The sequence below is a fragment of the Lepus europaeus genome, chromosome X (genome assembly GCF_033115175.1).
Source record: "Lepus europaeus isolate LE1 chromosome X, mLepTim1.pri, whole genome shotgun sequence".
Lineage (NCBI taxonomy): Eukaryota > Metazoa > Chordata > Mammalia > Lagomorpha > Leporidae > Lepus > Lepus europaeus.
The window spans coordinates 82,724,264-82,745,114 of NC_084850.1; positions in this window are offsets into that span (position 1 = coordinate 82,724,264).

A 20,851-nucleotide genomic window follows, 5' to 3' on the forward strand; every position below is an offset into this window, starting at 1 on the left:
TAAGGTGAGTGGATGTGGGAACTCGGCAGAAGGGAGAAAGATGGTCGAATGAGCCGGGAACTCTTATTGGCATGTGGTAAATTTCCGGTGTCTCCTGATCATCCAAAGAGGATGGAGAAAACCATGGCGACTACAGGATACAGATGGGGTTTATGACACCTTGAGCCTGAGTAGGACCACCTAGAGCAAGGTAGCCAGGAGAACGTGCAGGGCTATTCCCTGAGATACTCCAACATTCAAAAGTCGGGCTAAGGAGGACAAACCACCCAAAGAGACTGAGAAGGAATGTCAGTGAGCGGGCTCTCTCTCCCCACTGCCTCGCGTGCCTAAAGCTGCCTTGTCTCCCTGCCTTTCCTTCTCCCGACAGTCTCATGGGTCCAAATTTGCATTTTCCCCACTGCCCCACAAGCTAAAACTTGGCTTCTCCCCGAGGCCTTTTACTCCAAACCTCCCTTCTCTCCACGGCCATGGTTTGCAGACCTGTTTTCCTTGCGTATCCACACCTGCCTTCTCTCCAGGGCCTTTTACCTCCTGCCTCAGTACCTTCACTCAGGTCCTGCTCTAGCTGCTGGTGCCTGAGACTTGGGTAACCACGAGACCGCAGTGACCCTGTCTGCCAGGTCTTGGGCTACTCTTTTTCTCGTTTCTCAGAGGAGATTTAAAATGAGAGAGCTTCTCAGGCAGGTGTTTAACATAGTGGGTAAGAAGCTGGTTAGGGTGCTGGCATCTCCCATCCAAGTGCCTGGGTCTGATTTCCTGGCTCCAGCTCCCGACTCAAGCTTCCAGCTGATGCTGACTCTGGGCGGCAGCAGTGATGACTCACATGGTTGGGTTCTTGCCACCCACCTGAGAGACCTGGAAGGAATTCTCTGCTCTTGGCTTTGGCATCTGGGTAGTGAACAGGTAAACGGGAGCTCTGTCTCTGGCCGTGGCTCCCTTTCCCTTTTCTGTGTCTCTATCTCTGTAACTCTCATGCTCTTTTTCTCTCTGCGTCTCAAATAGGTAAATATAAAAACCAATAAATAAGTAAACCGACAAATGAATAAAATGAGCCATGTTCAGATATGAAGTCCTTCCAAGGGTGGAGCAGGCACTGCTCTGAGATTTTGCGTGACCCACCTCTTCTTCCTCTCTTTCAGGAAGTGGAGGGAGTGAGGACATGGTTCTGGGAGCTGGGCAAAGGATAAAACTTTGGAAGAAGGAAGAGGATCAAGGGCAGTGGTGGGGACAGGAACAGATGACTTCCATGTGTGAAAGTGAACTGAAACACCAGAAACACAAATGTCTGAAAGGTCTCTGCCCGTGAGTTTCTCGTTGCCATTTCTGCTCTCAGGACGCTTAGGGGAAGCGACAATGGAACATAGCTTCCTTCCGCAGCAGGGAGAGTCCAAAGTCACCCCCAATCCTTTGAAATGAAAGGCCAGCAAACAATCAGCCTTGGCCTTCTGTTTAGGAGACTGGAAAAGTGATTGGTTGTGCCCCTGTGACTTGACAAATAATAACGATGATTTCTAAATTGTCTTGAATAAATACAACAGATTTAGTAAATGGTCCTCTGAATGCTTATACAGTGAAGTTTTAAGAAGGACAGATAACTAGCAGAAGGGTAGAATGGGAACGGGTCCTACAGAATTAAGAGCCCCAGAACACAGAGGCATACGTAGAAACATGATTTTCACAGAACCAGCCATTTGGAGCAAATGGAGGCATGCAGAAACTGTGCAACGTTGGAGAAAGACTGATACCAGTAGTGCGGCATTCCACAGATTGCCACGCACCCCTTAACAAGCATAGTTGCATCCATATGTTATGATGTAGGGGGATTTCCAAATGTGCTATTACCAGGGGAGAAAAAAAAGTCTAAGGTTGCCGAGAACAGAGCATACACGGTCTCATTATCATGAGATGGGGTTGATGAGATGGTGATCTCATACTCACTTGACTGCACACTGTACATCTCCAGCTCTCTATATCATAGGCCTTTCATACTTAAATAACAGAAAAGGAGCTCCTGAGTTTCTTTCACCCACACCCCAACTCTCCACCTTGTGCCTATCATAGTCATCTTCCCCCAAAGAACGGTGAATAACCATCCCATGCATTTAGGTATTAGGGTGAAACAAAAGGGAAGAGTGACCCTTATTTCCCGCCTCTCCACATGTCCCTCTGGCCGTTATCGCATCCCTCAGCGATTCCTCTTGCTTCTACCTCCTCATCACCACAAAAACCTCTTCAACTCCACTTCACTCCACCATTACATCTCTGATGCCATCCCACCGTCATAGCCTCCTAGGTGGTCGCCTGCTTCCGCCAAATTCCCTTCTCCGTCCAGTAACCAGAATGTCATTCTGAAAGGTGAAGTGCATCTTTTTCTCCCCTACCTGGAACCCCATAATGGTTCCCCATTTGGCCTTTACTACCTTGCAAACTCATTCAACATGGCATAGTCGCCCTTGTCCCCCTTCTCACCTCTCTGTATCCTGGCCAACATGGGCTTCTTAGGATATCCCGGCTACTTTGGATTCCAGGTTAGAAGCTTCCTGAAGGCTTCCACCTATCTGAAAACTTTCTCCACCCTTTATAACTCATGAATGAATTTTTCAAAACACAGAAAGTTTCTGCTAGTCACAGAACACATACCAAGGCACAGGACACTCAAAACGGAAAAATAAAACATTTTGCCCTGTTTTTGTTTCAGATGTTTACATTTTCAGGGCAACAGATCAACATAACCATTGTTTAACACCCTATTTGGGGTCTGGTCCAATCCACTTCCTGGATCACTTCTGGGTGCGATTAAAGGCAGGAGACAGCAATTCCATCTCTACTTGCTCATTCTTTCTCTGTCTCTCTCCACTCGCTCCTGCCCTGAGGCTGAGAATCTCTTCAGCATCTTGCTGTTTGTCTCTCAGAACACAGAGTCTACAAATGAGATTGTAGTTGGTGCTTGTTGGACTCAGGATAGTCATGTGAAATGAACAAGCCTATACTCCAGCAGGTCTTTATATAGTCCTAAACTCCTGGGCCTGACTTGTTGCAAAGCAAGGAAGATAGGCCTTGGAGTGGACCTGGCTTGTGGGCAGAATGCCACAACAAAGTGCTGAACCACTCTGTGGCCTAGTGTGTGCTTGGTGCTCGAATTTCTGCAACCTTCCTTGAGGATCTGAGGAATTTCTCTTAAAAGAAGCAGTTTTGTTCCAACCCAGTTCAGGGACCAGCAACAAAGAGCAGTCTTGACTGACAGTTTTTATGGTTCACTCCAGGTGTTTTGCTGTCTGGAAGCAAATGTACCTGCCAACCTACATATAAAGATTTCCTGATGCCCTTCTGGGTCCTATTCCCTAACAGCTCACAGATGTGATCTTTCAACAATGTGTCTATATGAAACACCCCAGGTCATGAATTATTAGTTGTCTTTACCTTGGCAGGATGCTTTCCCTTCTTTTTCCCCATTCAGCTTTGGAATCCTCATCTGTATAAAGGGACATTTAAGAGGAATATGAGTGATAGTGTATGCTAAGTGTTTTTCACAGTGCCTGGTAGGCATTCAATCCTCAACACAAAAGCCTCCTGATGAATCTCATTTCCCTGTGTCCTGAGGATGTGGTTTTCACCTGAACTACGAGAGTCCAGTGTCTTTTTGTTCTGGCTACCCACAAAGCCTAGGATGTTCTCTCTATGGAGTACAGAGAGAGTTTGATCCTCCGGGTTCCATTCCAGGTCATGGCTCGATTTTGTCTCCAGGCAACAGCTTGCTTCTCCAGCCTGAGCTCACTTAGCTTCGACTTTCCATCAGGTTTCCTGTAGTTCTCCCAATCATAAGACCTTTCTTTGATTCAGTATAATACACATAACGCATTTTATAAGTGTACTTGAGATATGCTCTCTGTTCTGCAAACCCCTCCATCAGATTCCTGGTTTTTACTGCAGAATGCTCATATCTATACAACCCCTTCCCTACCCTCAACCTGTCCTCCCACTTTCTATATTCTTTTTTCTAACAAACTGATAACCATCGAGATTCACTTCTGGAGTCCTCATAAACTCTTCTGCACTTTGAAAGGCAATCCAATTCTTTTACCTGTTGAGGGATCTCTAACAACATTGAATCGAGGACCACGTTTCTTCATTAACCTTAAGCTGGGAAACCTGAAGGAGACTAATCTGGTATCAAGTGTGAATCCTCTCCCCTTTCTTTATTCTGTGAATATTCTGTGGGTCTGATTTATATTCGAATTATGCATCAAATATCTACCTATCCATTTATCATGTATCTCTATCACTGTCTCTGTCTTTCGCACATACAGATATGCACACACACACAGTTAAAATTGTAAATAGGAACTGATATTAAACTACTTAGCGTATAAGAATCTATGACCTGGTAATGGTTTTAATCTCCATTGAATTCATGGGATAGCTTTGCTACTGAGTATGTAGCCTGTTGAATTTCTCACAGAGAGTAAGTGGCAGAGTCTGGGGAGTGATGGAACACAATGCGGTCTTGTTCCCCAGTGGGTCCTGGAGATCATTCTATGGGATTCTACACTGTCCTTCTCTCCTTTGGTTTATAAGAGTCCATAAATAATCCTAAATTAACCCAAACTGTTGAAGCAAATGGAACAAACTTTATAAATAATGTTAAGACTCCCCTTACTACTGCAATCCCCATCAAACTCCTACGTCTATGATCTCAGAGACCAAATTATACAGTTTCTCTTGTTCACATTTTTCTCAGATGCACACAAATAGATAAACACATATCGGCATTTTCCAGCAGAGGTAGTTTTTTCATCACTCACTTTGTAGAAGATGAGATCAAATCCTTGGTGTATTCCCGCGAGTTCCTAAATTCACAGAAGGCGTAACACAGGCAGATTTAATGAGTTTGGTTGCACTCAATCAGCATGAAAAAATACATTAGGGCTGAACATGGTTTATGTAGCAATTGCTTGATTGATTCAGATATTTTCCTTTTGCGTACAGTAAGTCAGAAGTCATCCTGAGGTTTGCTCCTCTTTCCTGAACGTGTCATCTTCTGAGCCTCCTTCCAAGAATTTCTGTTTATTTTTGTTATGTAGGCAACAAATTTGCCGAAGTTACTGTTGAGACATTTTGTTTTGCCGCTTACTCAGTGTTCGTAGAACTTCTTGGGAGCTGTCAGGTTGTAGCTTTGCCCCATATTCGGAGCATTTCTCAGTGTTACTTTCTCAAGTACTTTTCTGCCCCTCCCTCGTTCTTTCTTGTTCAGAGACACCAGCTACACATATAATTGGTATCTCGATATTGTCCCACAGGTCAGTGAAGTTCTTTCCGATTTTGCTTGTTTTATGTTTTGAAGCTCTTTGGAGGTGTAGCCGACATACAACAAAATGCATGTATTTAATCACCACTGTCAGGTAATTTTTGACGTTTTATCCATGAAATGATCACCACTGTTACGATAAAGAACATTTTTTTCAGGGCCCTGGCAGCCCTTCCCTTCAACTCTCCCTCAGTCTGCACTCCCTGTCACAAGGTGAAACTGCTCTATTTCCTTGGCTATAGATTCTTTGCTGTTTTTAGAATTATGTACAGCTTATGACAATCACACACACCACAAACACTGACAGACACTCACACCACAGTAGAAACTTTTTGGGGTTTGGTGTCCTTCCATCAGATAACTATTTTGATATCCATTCATGTTTTAGAATGTATCCATAGCTCATTGCTACACATTGCTGATTAGTGTCCTCTCATACCTGTACAGTGCTTCAGCTATCCAGTCATGTGCTGCTGAACATCTGGGTCATTTCATAATTGGTGCCATTATGAATAACGCTGTGATGAACTTCCGTGCACAAATGTTGTGTGAACGTTACTTCTGTTTGGCTTGGGTGAGTTCCAAGGAATGGGAAGACTTAGAGACTTAGTCAAATGATAGGGATGCATTTCATTTTTTAATAGACTGCAAAAACCTTTGCAAAGTGGTTGTACATTTCTATCAGTGGCATATGACATCTCTGGTTCATTCACATCAAAGGGCACATGAGTACCAAAAGCCTTTTAAGTTTAAGCCATTCCCATACATGTGTAGCGGAATCAAATCAGAGTACTTAGGGGCCAGTAATCCCGGCATCCCATTATGGGTGCTGGTTTGAGTCGCTGTGCCCTACTTTTCCCATCCAGCATTTTGCTAATGTGCCTGTGAAAGCAGCAGAGGGCAGCTCAAGAGTTTGGGCCCCTGACCCATGTGGAAGACCAAAAAGAAGCCCCTGGTTCCTGGCTTCAGACTGGCCCATCCGCAGTCACTGTAGCCTTTAAGTCACTGTGCTGAAGGGAGAGCAAAAGGCCAAGGGATTGCCGGGGAGTTCAGATGCAGCAGATGGACGATCTCTCTCCACATATATATATTTTCCCCTCTCTCTATAACTCAGTCATTCAAACTAATAAAATAATTCTTTAAAAAAATCACAGTGCTTAGTTTTATTCATATCTCCCTAATGACCAACAGTATGGAACATGTTTTTTTTTTTTAACTTTTATTTAATGAATATAAATTTCCAGTGTACAGCTTATGGATTACAATGGCTTCCCCCTCCCATAACTTCCCTCCCACCCGCAACCCTCCCCTCTCCCGCTCCCTCTCCCCCTCCATTCGCATCAAGATTCATTTTCAATTCTCTTTACATACAGAAGATCAATTTAGTATAAAGATTTCAACAGTTTGCACCCACATAGAAACACAAAGTGAAACATACTGTTTGAGTACTAGTTATAGCATTAAATCACAATGTACAGCACATTAAGGACAGAGATCCCACATGAGGAGCAAGTGCACAGTGACACCTGTTGTTGACCCAACAAATTGACACTCTAGTTTATGGCGCCAGTAACCACCCTAGGCTGTCGTCATGAGTTGCCAAGGCTATGGAAGCCTTCCAAGTTTGCCGACTCTGATCATATTTAGACAAGGTCATAAAAGACAGAGTGAGGATAGTAACCAATGATCCTAAGAGTGGCATTTACCAGGTTTGAAAAAGTATACAGCATTAAGTGGGGAAGAGGATCATCAGTACACACAGGTTGGGAGTAGAGCCATTGGTGGTAGAGTGGAGGTTATGATTACAAAGGAATGAGGCCCAAGTATGCTAGACAGGGTCTAGAACAAAGGACAGAGTCATTATTAGAGGAGCTAAGAAAGGTGCTGTCTAAGCTACAATTAAGTTTTCTGATTGAGAGGCAGATAGAACCTGACAGAAGGGGCTTGATAATAACTGGTGGGCTTTGGCCTTGTAAGTTAAGAGGCCTAGGCCTATCTATCTCTTCACGTGGGGTACATCCTAAGGGAGATGTGAACCTCCTAGGGGAAGGCACTCTGTTTTGACTTTCATTACTTGGCTGGCCTGGGAGGAGAGCTGGCCAGGTAAAGGCAGGTGGCATCTCTAACAAGAAATTTACAGTTCTGCCTGCAATGTTGCTGACCCTACTTGACCATCCCCTCAGCTGCAGTGGTCACTTTGGAAGTTGGGCTGAGTGAAGGGCTTTTCAGCTTAGAGCCAATAAGATCTGTGGCTCTGACCTGGACATCCTTCGACTCCAGGGCAGGTCCATTTCCAGTGATCCAACTCTTGGCAGAGCTGCCAGGGCTCTTCACAAGCTGACTTCTGCTGAAGCCCAGGCTTACCACATTGAAAGCCACTGCAGTGGACTGGCCTGTTGGGTCTCCTTGAGGGCAGATCACTGTACAGATCAGCCATTAATAGGCCTGCCACCCATTGCTTCTGATGCCTAGCTTCCTTTTCCTCCTGGTTTTCGTTAAGGCTGACCAGAGGATGCAACTCAAGGGAGTGCCCGATTCCCATCTCTAATCTTCGGTGGCCTGAACGACAAGTCTATAGTCACAGGCATGTTCTGTAGTAGTTTTTCTAAGGTAGACAATGCCCATGAGGAAAATTATATTCTCACTTTAAAACTTTCTTTCCCTTTGGTCTGAAAGGGAGGTTTTTTTTCTACTTACTGTGTACTTGGCTGATGGCGAAGTGAATCTAGCTATGAGATTATTATTTAAGTTCTTATTTTGGCTATGCTATTACAGAAAAATGTTAGCCATCTCTTTTATAAGGTCTAAAGATTAAATTGTGCGTCCTACAGATTCCTTCATAATAGAATTAGTTTCCTACCTTGAAGAGAATAGAGAAATGAAAGAACAAGTTGGGCTTAGAATAGAGAAATGAGGGAGCAAGTCCTAGATCGCTTGCTGACATTAGCAATATCACATGAATACTTAGCAAACAGTTTCAACCATTAGATAACAACTTAGGAAACCATTTACCAGAAGGTCCAATGCCTTCTATAAATTTTAAGAATCATGTATTTGAAAACACCTCTTAAATATCTAACATGGTGTACTTTGTTTAACCAGTAAACTTAAGCACAACCATATAAAATGTTTTAGTTTCTTTCTACCAACAAGTTTAAAACATATGATACACAGATTCAGGTCACACAAATTAAATTGTATCTTTGATTGATTTTAGCAGCTTAAATTTATGGACAATCTTATCCATAAGCCATTTAAAATAAAACTCTTAATAAAATTTCCCCATGTGGACATACAATATGTACACACATATAACATAGCATAGTAGACCAATATAGCAATTTAGACCAATATAGCAACTTTAATAATAGCTTTTAAAATCTTTAACTCTTTTTGTAGATTGCCAATTGATTTGAATGGCTTTTTGTTTTTAGTAACCTCAGTTAACCATACTTTCTCTCAGTTGGTACTGTTAATACATTATTGGCTTCATCTGTTTACAGAGCCATCCCAAAGTACTGAATACAATAGAAGTGGCTGGAAAAAGTCCATAGGAACCTATAGGAGGACAGCTAAACACAGAACCAACAACGCTTTAGTTTTATGAGCAGCAAATCATATATAACTGTGGATGACAAAAGACTTTAAGTCGCCATGTTTAAAATTATAAACTCGTCAACCAACAAGAGGCACTTGCTTACTTCACAGTATTTTTGAAAGCACCTGTAGGATTTTACAAGTATTTAACCCTTTAGGCCTCAGGGGCTTTCTCATTAAGATAACTATCATGTCTAGTAACACAAGATCATTAGACCTTTTAATTCTCAAACATTTGTATTAATAGCATTTTCCATTATAGAAACTTAAAGTTTGGCACCACATCACATCTTGACAGTCCTTCTAATATACTCCAAATAGCCTGATTAGTTGGTGTCTCTGTAAGATGAGAGACATAGGTCCTTCGATTTTTCAGTTGGGCCCAAACTGGAAAAACCAAAGTCCAGGATTTAATGGAAATTTTAGAGACCAGATTGTTTGAAACTTTGATTTTTTGAATGCCTGTCAAGAACGCCAAGAAGGCTCAAGATCCAAAATATCTGGTTGAAATAAGATTCCGTAAAATCATGACATAACATAGACCAAATTTGATCATTGTTACAAGGTGATTATTCAAATCTTTGAAAATAAGCACATATTTAAATAACCCTTAGCTCTTAATAAAAATTCAGCTGTTTTTGAACAATTAGAATGTAACAGACATCAAGAGAACATAATAGATTACTTTAACACATTGCTTTAACAGAGCATCAGAGTTTAATTCTATGTCAAAGAGAAATTGAGCTTCCTGTGATCTTTTGCTGTGAGGTTTCCTTCCTTTACCTTCTTTCATATTGATGACCATGTTTCTGTGTTTCTGTGTGTAACACATCTTTAAGCATCTTTTGCAGGGCAGGATGAGTGGCAACAAATTCTTTCAGTTTCTGTTTGCTATGAAAAGACTTAATTTCACCTTCATTCACAAATGAGAGCTTTGCTGGATATAATATTCTGGGCTGGCAGTTTTTCTCTCTTAGTACCTGGGCTATGTCTCGCCATTCCCTTCTAGCTTGTAGGGTTTCTGATGAGAAGTCTGCTGTGAGTCTAATTGGAGATCCTCTAAGAGTAATCTGACATTTCTCTCTTGCACATTTTAGGATCTTTTCTTTATGTTTCACTGTGGTGAGTTTGATTACAACATGTCGTGGTGAGGATCTCTTTTGGTCATGTTTATTAGGGGTTCTATAAGCTTCCTGTACTAAGATGCCTCTGTCCTTCTCCACACCTGGGAAATTTTCTGCTAGTATGTCACTGAAAATGCCTTCTAATCCTTTCTCCCTCTCCATGCCTTCAGGAACTCCTAGAACCCGAATGTTGGGTTTTTTAATAGTATCCTGTAGATTCCCGACAATATTTTTTAGATTTTGAATTTCTTTTTCTTTTCTTTGATTTGACTGTATGCTTTCCTGTTCTTTGTCTTCTAAGTCTGATATTCTCTCTTCTGCTTCGCCCATTCTGTTTTTAAGGCTCTCTAATGTGTTTGTCATTTGATCTATTGAATTCTTCATTTCATTATGATTTCTCGTCACTATCACGGTTTCTTGTTCTACTCGTTGTTTCATTTCATTTCGATTCCTCCTTAATATTTCATTTTCACGAGAGAGATTTTCTATCTTGTCCATGAAGGATTTCTGTAGTTCAAGAATTTGTTTTTGAGAACTTCTTAATGTTCTTATCAATTTTTTGAGATCTGCTTCTTGCATTTCTTCAATCTCATCATCTTCATAATCTTGAATTGGGGTGTCTTTTTCATTTGGGGGCGTCATAGTGTCTTCCTTGTTCTTGTGACCTTGGTTTCTGCATTTGTTGTTTGGCATGTTGGAGATATTTGGTTTCTTCACTGTGGTGTTTTTTCTTGTTACACTATGGCTCTATATTAAGTGGACTGTCTGCTTTCGGTGGAGCCTTAGAGGCTTGAGATGAGTGTGGCCTGAGAGCTGTGTTTGGTTCCTGAGGGTTGAGGGTGTGTCAAAGATGACACTCCCAGGTTAGGTGTGGTAAATCTCTCTTTCTTTCTTTCTTTTTTTGATTCAAAAGGGAAGTAATTCCGCACAGCTGAACGTAATTGGAGGTAGTTAGCAGGCAAATGATATACCCACAGGAGCCAGAGATCGGAAGCTCTTTCCCAAGGACCACACAGGGAATCTGTGCTGCCCTCAGTGTGGGCTCCAATTCTCCTGCAGTCTCCCACTGGATTGCCAAGTTAGATCCTAATCTCCTGTTATTTCACCCCTCCCCCCAGAGTCAGGTTTTTCCGCTAGGCTCAGGGCTGGTGCAGACCTGAGGTCGCCTTGCTTATGACGTATGTCCAAAATGGCGCCTGCTCTTTCTCTTGCTTGCCTTTGAGGGGTGAGTGGAGAGAGAGAAACTCGTGTCCGTATCGGTCACTTTTTTTTTTCCTCTCTCTCTTCTTGTTAGCCTGGTGAACTTTTCTCCACGGAGTTTCAAGCCTCATTCCCTCTAGTCTCCTCTTTCCGCTTGCCCGCTGGTGTCTTGGGCTATTGAGGTTCGGCTCACCTCGCGTTCCAGCGCTGGTGTGTTGAGTCTGCCGCTGGTGTCCCGAACTTGGGCTCCCACGCTCTCCACGCAGGTCCACTGTGAATCACTAGTTCCAGAAGAGTTTCCTCTGCTGTTTTTTCCCCTACTCTTCCTTGACCCTGCAGTATCTCCACTTTTATTAACCTGTCTCTCGCCTGGACTAATAGTGTGCTCCCTTCCTATTCTGCCATCTTGCCACTCTCCTAGTATGGAACATGTTTTGTTGTGCTTAACCCCATCCAGGCATTTTCTCTAAAGCATCTGCAGTAGTCTTTTGTCCACGTTAAGCTGGGTTGTCTGTATTCATTTTTCTCCTTATTTACAATTTTTGATTGACATATAATGCTTCTGCATTTTTATGGAATACAGAGTGACATTTCAACAGATCTCCACTGCAGGGACTGATCAAACCAGGTAATTGACATTTCCATTTCGTCACCATCTTTTCTGTTTGGAGCCAAGGCCCATGTCCCTTCTAGGTTTTCTCTTTTTAAAATTTTATTTAATGTATACAAATTTCATGTATTTCTTATATACAGATTCGGGACCGTAGTGATACTTCCCCCACACCCACCCCGCCACCCTCCCGCCCATGTTCCCACCCTTCTTCCTCCTCCCTCTCATATGCCTATTTTTCATTTTTATAAAGATTTACTTTCAGTTTACTTTAAACTCATAATATTAACCCTACACTAAGTAAAGAGTTCAACAAATAGTACGAAGAGCAAAACACTGTTCCTCAATGCTGATACCAAGGCAGTAAACGATCATAAATCTCACAATGTCAATTCCACTCCTACAGATTACCTTAGAACTCTAATAGTTACCACGGATCAGGGAAATTTCCACTTCACCCGTTTCTTTATACTGGAGCCCAGGGTCATGTCCTTTCCAATTTTTCATACAATAGTAATACATTTTTTTATTAAGGGAAAGGGTTTATTGGGGAACACTCTACAGACCGGAGTGAAGGGGTGGCGAAGGAAAAAGAGAAGGAGACTGTAAGAGAGAGAGACAGAGAGGAGGGAGAAGAGAGACGAGAGGAGGAGAGAAGCCAAGAGAGGCCAAGAGAGCAGGGAGCAGAGCCAAGAGAGCACGTGTTCAGGAACAGGCCCTTTTAAAACTTTGCCTTGGGCCGGCGGGCAGGGAAGCAGGAGCAGCGAATCCCATTAGGATGGGGTGGGGGAGCCTGGCTCAGGTAGCTGGGCTGTGCGGCCACCTGGCTAAAACTGCGCCAGTTTCCTAACATTCCCCCCTTTTGTTTTTTATAAAGCAGGGCTTGTATGGGGTTACATTAGTCCCAAAAGTCCAGGAGGGGTAGAGGGACGATGATCTGTCTTTAGAGCTACTTCCTGCTGACATGGGGCGACGATGTACTCTTCGCTGGCGTGGGGCGATGTCCCAGGCCGCTGTCTCCTGGGTGGGGAGCCAAGTATATTCCCGTAGCAGAATTTGGTTGACCGCCTGGTTGCTGAAGGCCTTCGTTTGGTTCCATTATAACCTGCTGTAAACACTTAGACACTGTAGTATAAAAGACAGGGTGAGAATAGCAACCAATGATCCTAAGAGTGGCATTAACCAGGTAATGAGAGGATTTCATAGAGGAGAGGAAACGGAGGGGGTCTCTGGACCCTTGTGGGGACATTCTGATGGATGTGCTTTAAGCTGATTCCAGCCAAGACTGGGAGAAAGGCCACTCAACTTTTGCAGGTAGCGCGATTTCTCTGTAGAGAAATTCTGAACAATCATACAACATTAAGTGGGGAAGAGAACCATCAGTACACACAGGTTGGGAGTAGAGCCATTGGTGGTAGAGTAGAGGCTATGGTTACAAAGGAATGAGGCCCAAGTGGGCTAGATACAGAGGACAGAGTTGTTAGAGAACCTAAGAAAGGTGCTAAGCTACAAATAAGTTTTCTGATTGAGAGGCAAATAGAACCTGACAGAAGGGGCTTGATAATAATCAGGTGGGCTTTAAAGCGTTGTAAATTATGAGGCTCAGACTCATCTATCTCTTCATATAGCCTACATCCTAAGGGAGCTGTGAACCTCCTTGGGAGGGCACCCTGTTGACTTCCATTACCTAGCTGGCCTGGGAGGAGAGCTGGCCAGGTAAAGGCAAGTGGCAACTCCAACAGGAAATATACAGTTCTGCCTGCAGTGTTACTGACCCTATTTGGCTGTCTCCTCAGCAGCAGTGGTCACCTTGGAAGCTGGGCTGAGTGAAGGGCTTTTCAGCTTAGAGCCAATAAGATCCGTGGCTCTGACCTGGGCATCCTTCGACTCCAGGGCAGGTCCATTTCCAGTGATCCAACTCTTGGCTGACAGAGCTGCCAGGGCTCTTCATAGCTGACTTCTGCTGAAGCCCAGGCTTGCCACATTGGAAGCCACTACAGTGGACTGGCCTGTTGGGTCTCCTTGAGGGCAGATCACTGTGCAGAGCTACATTGAATAGGCCTGCCACCTCTCTCTACTTTTCTGATGCCTAGCTTTCTTTTTCTCCTGATTTTTGTTAAAGCAGACCAGAGAAAGCAAGTCAAGGGGGTGCTCAAGTCCCATCTCTAATCTTCGACGGCCTAAACTAGAAGTCTGTAGTCAAAGGCATGTTCTGTAGTAGTTTATGTTAAGGCAGACAATGCCCATGAGGAAAACTATATTTTCTTTTTTTTTTTTTTTTTGACAGGCAGAGTGGACAGTGAGAGAGAGAGACAGAGAGAAAGGTCTTCCTTTTGCTGTTGGTTCACCCTCCAATGGCCGCCGCGGTTGGCGCACTGCGGCCGGCGCACCGCGCTGATCCGATGGCAGGAGCCAGGTGCTTCTCCTGGTCTCCCATGGGGTGCAGGGCCCAAGCACTTGGGCCATCCTCCACTGCACTCCCTGGCCATCGCAGAGAGTTGGCCTGGAAGAGGGGCATCCGGGACAGGACCGGTGCCCCGACCGGGACTAGAACCCGGTGTGCTGGCACCGCAAGGCGGAGGATTAGCCTAGTGAGCCGCGGCGCCGGCCGGGAAACTATATTTTCAACAATAGTAATACATTTTGTGAAGTGTGTTTGTCTGACACTTGGAGTTTCCATTCTGTTGCATTGATCTACACGTCTATTTTTTTTTTTGGTCAGTACCAGGCTGTTTTGATTATAACTGCCCTGTAGTATGTCTTGACATCAGGTATTGTGATGCCTCTGGCTTAGTTTTGTTCTATAACACTGCTTTAGCTATTCGGGGACTTGTGTTTTATATATGAATTTGAGCATCATGTTTATCTAGATCTGAGAAAAATGTTATTGGCATTTTGATTGTGATTGCATTGAATCTTTAAACCGTTTTTGGGAATATGGTTGTTTTGATGAAATTAACTCTTCTTCTATTTCTTTGCTATTTTGTAATTTTGATCATAGATATGTTTGACCTCGTTAGTTAAATCCATTTCCAGTTATTTAATTTTTTGTAGCTACTATGAGTGGAGTTCTTAGAAGTTCTTTCTCAGCCTTGGCCTTGTCTGTGAATAAAAAGGCTATTGATTTTGTGTGTTAATTTCATATCCTGCTAACTCAATTTTTAATTTTAATTTTTTAATTTTGTTTTTTATGAATTTCCATAGTCTCTTAGTGGCCTTTTGGTTCTACTATATATAGAATCATGTCCTCTGCAAACAGGAGTAGTTTGACATCCTCCTTTGCAATTTGTATCCCTCTGGTTTCTTTTTCTTGCCTAATGGCTCTGGCTAAAACTTCCAGAACTACATTAAATAGCAATGGTGAAAGTGGGCATCCTTGTCTGGTTCCAGATCTTAGTGGGGATGTTTCCAACTTTTCCTTATTCAATAAGATATTGGCCATGGGTTTGTCATAAATTGCCTTGATTTTGTTGAGGAATGTTCCTTCTATACTCAGTTTGCTTAAGATTTACATCGGGAAAGGATGATGTATTGTCTCCAATGCTTGACCTGTGTCTTTTAAAATAATCATACAGTTTTTGTTTTTGTTCTCCAGTGTGTTCATGTAGTGTATCATATTTCTGGATGTGTGATTGTTTAACTATCCCTGCAAACCAGGGCTAAATCCAACTTGACGTGTTGTTGGATTCGATTGACTATTATTTTGTTGATGATTTTTGCATCTATGTTCATCAAGGGTATTGGCCTATAGTTCTCTTTAAGTGTTGCAACTTTTACAGGTTTAGCAATTAAGGTGATTCAGGCTTCATAGAAGGAGTTTGGAGGGATTCCTTCCCTTTCAATTGTTTTGAATAGCTTGAGAAGATTTGGGATTAGTTCTTTAAAAGTCTAGTAAAATACAATGTTGAAGCCATCCAGTCCTGGGGTTTTCTTTGTTGGGATGGTCATTATTACGGATTCAATCACCACTTTGGTTACTGGTCCATTATGTCTTCATGACTGAATTTTGGTGTCCAGGAACCTATCCATTTCTTCTAGGTTTTCCAATTTGTTGGCATACAGCAGTTTATGGTAACTCTTGATGACTCTTTTCATTTCTGTGGTATCTGAGGTTACCTTTCTTTTTCTTCTCTCATTTTATTGACTTTGGTCTTCTTCCTTTTTTACTGGTTAGTTGGGCCAATGGTGTATCAATTTTGCTTATTTATTTTAAAAAACAGCTCTTCATTTCCCTGATCTTTTTGTATTTTTGTTTCCATTTTGTTTATTTCTTCTCTAACTGTAATTATACTTTCCTCCTACTAATTTTGGGTTTGGTTTGTTGTTGCCTTTCTGGATCCTTGAGATGCATGGATAGATCATTTATTCTGTACCTTTCCAATTTCAGACACTGATTGCTACAAGCGTCCCTTTTAACACTGTTTCTGCTGTATCTGATACATTTTGATATGATGTATTGTCGTCTCCAATTGTTCCCAGAAGTTTTTTGTTTTCTCTTTTTGATTACTTCTATGACCCACTGTTTTTTCAGGAGCATGCTTTTCAGTCTCCATGTGTTTGCATATATCCTAGAGAGTCTTGAGTTCTTGATATCCAGCTTCATTCCCTTGTGGTGAGAGAACATGCATGGTATGATTTTGATTGTCTTGAATTTGCTAAGAAGTGCTTTATGGCACAACGTATGGTCTATTCAAGAGAAAGTTCTATGCACTGATGAAAAGAATGTGTATTATGCAACTGTGAGATGAAAAGTTCTGTAAATGTCAGTTAGGTTCTTTGGGTCCACAGTGCCAATTAACTCTGTTGTTTCTTTGTTGCTTTTCTGTCTAGTTTGTTGATCTATCGATGAAAGTGGGTGTTGATGTCCCCCATTATTCTTACATTGGAGTCTTTGTCTCCCTCTGGAATCATTAACATTTCTTTTAAATAGACAGGGACCTTGAGATTGAGTGCCTATACATTTATTACAGTCACATCTTCCTGTGGAATGAATCCCTTAATCATTACATAGTGCCCTTCTTTGTCTCTTTTGACCGTCTTTGCATTAAAGTCTGTTTTTCTGATATTAGGATGGATACACCAGCCCTTCTTCGCTTTCTGTTAGCATGGAATATCCTTTTCCATCCTTTCACATTCAGTCTACATTTATCTTTGTTGGTGATCTGTGGTTCTTGTAGGCAGCGAAAAGATGATCTTGGTTTTTAATCCACTCAGCCATTCTGTGTCTTTTAATGGAGAATTTAGGACATCTGCATAAAGGTTACTATTTATGAGTAATGGCTTGCCCTGGCCAGTTTTCCAGAAATATTCACACTGTTTACTTTGGGTTTCCTTTGTGCAACTACAGGGGGTCTTTCTGTCTTTCAAAAGGATGACTATCATTCTTTGTTTCTGTGTGTAGCACATCCTTAAGAGTCTTTTGTATATCTGGACTAGCCATGACAAATTCGTTCAATTTCTGTTTTTATAAAGATCTTTATTTCACCTTCACCATAAATGAGAACTTTGCAGGGCATAGTATTCTGGGTTGACAGTCTCTTCCTCTTAAGTCTTGGACTATGTTCTCCATTCTCTTCTAGCCTGTAGAGTTTCTGAGGAGAAGTCAACTATAAGTCTAATTGTAGATCCTCTGAAAGTAATCTGATATTTCTCTTGTGTACATGTTAGAATCATAAAACATAAAGTTTTACTGTTTAAAATTTGACTACTTTGTGTGCTAGCGAAGATCTTTTCTGGTCATGTCTATTAGGAGTTCCATGTGCTTCCTTTACTCGTATGTCCCTTTCTTTCTCTAAATCGGGGCACTGTTCTGTAATTATTTTGCTAAATAGGCCTTCTAATACATTCTCTCTTTCCATACCTTCAGGAACTCCTAAGACCCATATGTTGGGTCATTGAATAGTATCCCATAAATCTCAAACACTATTTTCAATTTTTCTAATTTCTTCTTTGTTGGGGGTCTGACTGAAAAATTTCCAAAGATTTTTCTTCTGGTTCAGATATTCTTTCTTCTGCACCACCAAGTCGGCTGTTAAGGTTTTCTGCTGTGTTTTTTGTTAGACATATTGAATTCTTCATTTCTAATATATCTCATTTTGATTTCCCTTAAAATCTCAATTTCATGGGAAATTTTTTCATTCATGTCATGTATGGATTTCTTCAGTTCGTGAATTTGGTTCTTATTGCTTCTGAGTAATCTTGAGATTAATCTAGCAAATTGTGTTTTTGGCGTTTCATCAATGCCTCCACCTTCCCATTTGAATATTGGTGTGTTGTTGTGTTTCTTTGGGAGGTGGTCGTGTTGTCTTCCTTAACCTTGTTTCTTGAATTTCTGCATTTGTTTTTAGCAATTGTGAAGATACTTGTTGGTTTTTTCCTCGGCTTGCTTTTACCTTTGAACTGTGCTTCTCTGGATTAGTGGAGTGTTTCTTCTTTCAGTGAGTACCCAGAGGTCTGTGCTGAGTATGGCCAGGGAGCTCTGGTCAGTGCTACAGTGTGGGGCAAGTATCCAGGGAGACACCCAAAGTGGGTGCGATGGCTCTCCTCTTGTTAAAAGAAAGGAGAGTGCAATTACTAGTGTTGGTGTAGTCGCACTCTCACCTCCTCCCTTCCGAGCTGATCAATGCCCAGGTGTTAATCCTTGGTGGGTGCCATACTCACTGTGCTTCTGCATGAGCTGCACAAATATTCTTTGCAGTCCTCAGTGTGAGCATGGATCCTGCTGCAAAGACCCAGTCCATGCAATCAGGGAGCTCTGAGCATGAGAAGCTGTACACAGTGATTGCCCAAAACCCAGATACCCCTTGTGCCCTCTCAGGCAGTCACACAGTTCCCAGAGTTTCAGCACACAGGGCTCCTACACACACGGGGTGCAGAGGATCCACTCTGCCCCACTAGCCTGTCCTGCTAGCCAGAGGCTGAGACATTCCCAGAGCCAGCTGTCTGTGTGTACTCTGTCTAGGCAGTTTGATCCCTGGAGCCTTGATATCTTAAAAGGTGGGGGCACCTCACAGTTGTAAGAGGGTGTCCAATTCCCTGTCAGTCCTCCCAGACAGACATAAAGCCAGTGGCGGGGAGGGCAGGCGGCTCTGTGGTGTAGCAGTTAAAGCCACTGTCTGCAGTGCCGGCATCCCATATGGGTGCCAGTTCAAGCCCTGGCTGTTCCACTTCCGATCCAGCTCTCTGCTATGGCCTGGGAAAGCAGTAGAAGATGGCCCAAATCCTTGAGCCCCTGCAACCTCGTAGGAGTCCTGGAAGAAGCTCCTGGCTCCTGGCTTCGGATCGGCAAAGCTCCAGCAATTGCAGCCAATTAGGAGTTAACCAGCAGATGGAAGATCTCTCTCTCTCTCTCTCTCTCTCTCTCTCTCTCTCTCTCTGCCTCTCCTTCTCTCTGTGTAACTCTAACTTTCAAATAAATAAATAAATTTTTAAAAAGGCAAGTGCGGAGTGTGGATTTTTCCCTCTAGAAAAGTCCTTGGATCACACTCGTGTACAATAGTCACCGGCTGCAGCCGGACTCCTTTCACCATTGTGCCTTTTCCCCACTGGTTGCTTGATGCATACATATCAGTCTCTGCTGCTGGTACTGGTGTCTGAGTGGTTCCTTGTCCCCGCCTGTTGCAATGTGCATGCACCTGATATGCTGCAGGTGTTTTGCTGACAAGATGGCATTTTGTCCTTACCAGTTGCTGGGTGCTCACACAAGATCTGCTGTAGCTGCTACCTGCTGATGTCCAAAATGGCAACTGCCCTCTCTCAAGATGGTGGTTCTCTGGCTCATGGCTGCTGGGGTCATATGTTGTGTCCCTGTTTGTTGCTGTGCATCTGCACCTTCCACACAGATCCATGGTGTCTCTCCTCCTGCGACACAATCTCCACTGCAGATTTCTCTCCAAATCTCCCTTGAGAATGCACTTTCTCCACTTTTTAAAAACTATTTTCCCCTAGCCGAGAGCAGACTGCCCTTTCCCTAATCCGCCATCTTGGAATTCCTTGTTCAGTTTTTCATAAAATGGTAAAATATTTTGTGTAGTGTGTCACCCCACTGTGCTGTGGAACACTACAGCTAATTCCTTAGATCAAAGTGTGTTTTCATTTCTGATATCTAGCCTCCCTCCATCCCTTCTCTCCCACTCTTCCCAGGCTCTGGTAACCATCATTCCCACATTCATATTGACTGTTTTTAGTCCCTGCCCAAGAAGGAGAACATGTGGTACTGGCCTAATGGAGAAACCATGGATGATGTCCCTAATGCTGATAAAAGCTATTGAGAATACCTAGATGAGGCAGTTGTGGTAGGCCTCTGGAGAGGTGCACATCCAATCTTTGGAACTTTGGAATGTCACCTTACATGGCAAAGATGCTAGAGATGTGATTAAGGTAAGGCAGTTGATTTGCGGAAATTTGGCTGCAGTATCTGGGTGGGCTTTAAATGTCACCACAAGCAATTTTATGTAGAAGGAGCTTGGGACAAGCCAGACAGAAAAGCAGAAGGGAATGTGACCACAGAGGCTGATATGAGGTGCTGTAACCCCAAGTCAAGAAGTGACTATGACCTCCAGCAGTCTGAAGAAGTAAGAAATGTTCAGCAACATTTTCTTAGAGGTCTCATGCAATTAAAGAAGAAGTTGATTGGCTTTTGCACCAAAAAAGCTGGCACTCAATTAGCTTTTGCTTCTGCAAAGATATGGCTGGTATACCTCATGACCTTCAGCTCAACTATTTATTTTGAGACTACCTTGATTTATGGAAATAGGTTCACAATGTCCACCCAGCCCAATAATCATGGGCATGTGTTTTTCACTCTGATGATCGCTTTGTAATTGGTCTTGAGGTATCTCATCTTGGTCTTCTGGGAATGACCAAAAACCAAGATAACCACTCTGTAAGAGATCTCTGACCATAGGAGAGTCGAGCTTGGGTTGCCAGTCAGGTGAGACTACAATGAGGAAGTGAAATCAAAATGCATGAAACAGAAAGCATTTCTTACTCATGGCTTCAGAGAGTAAGGGTGAA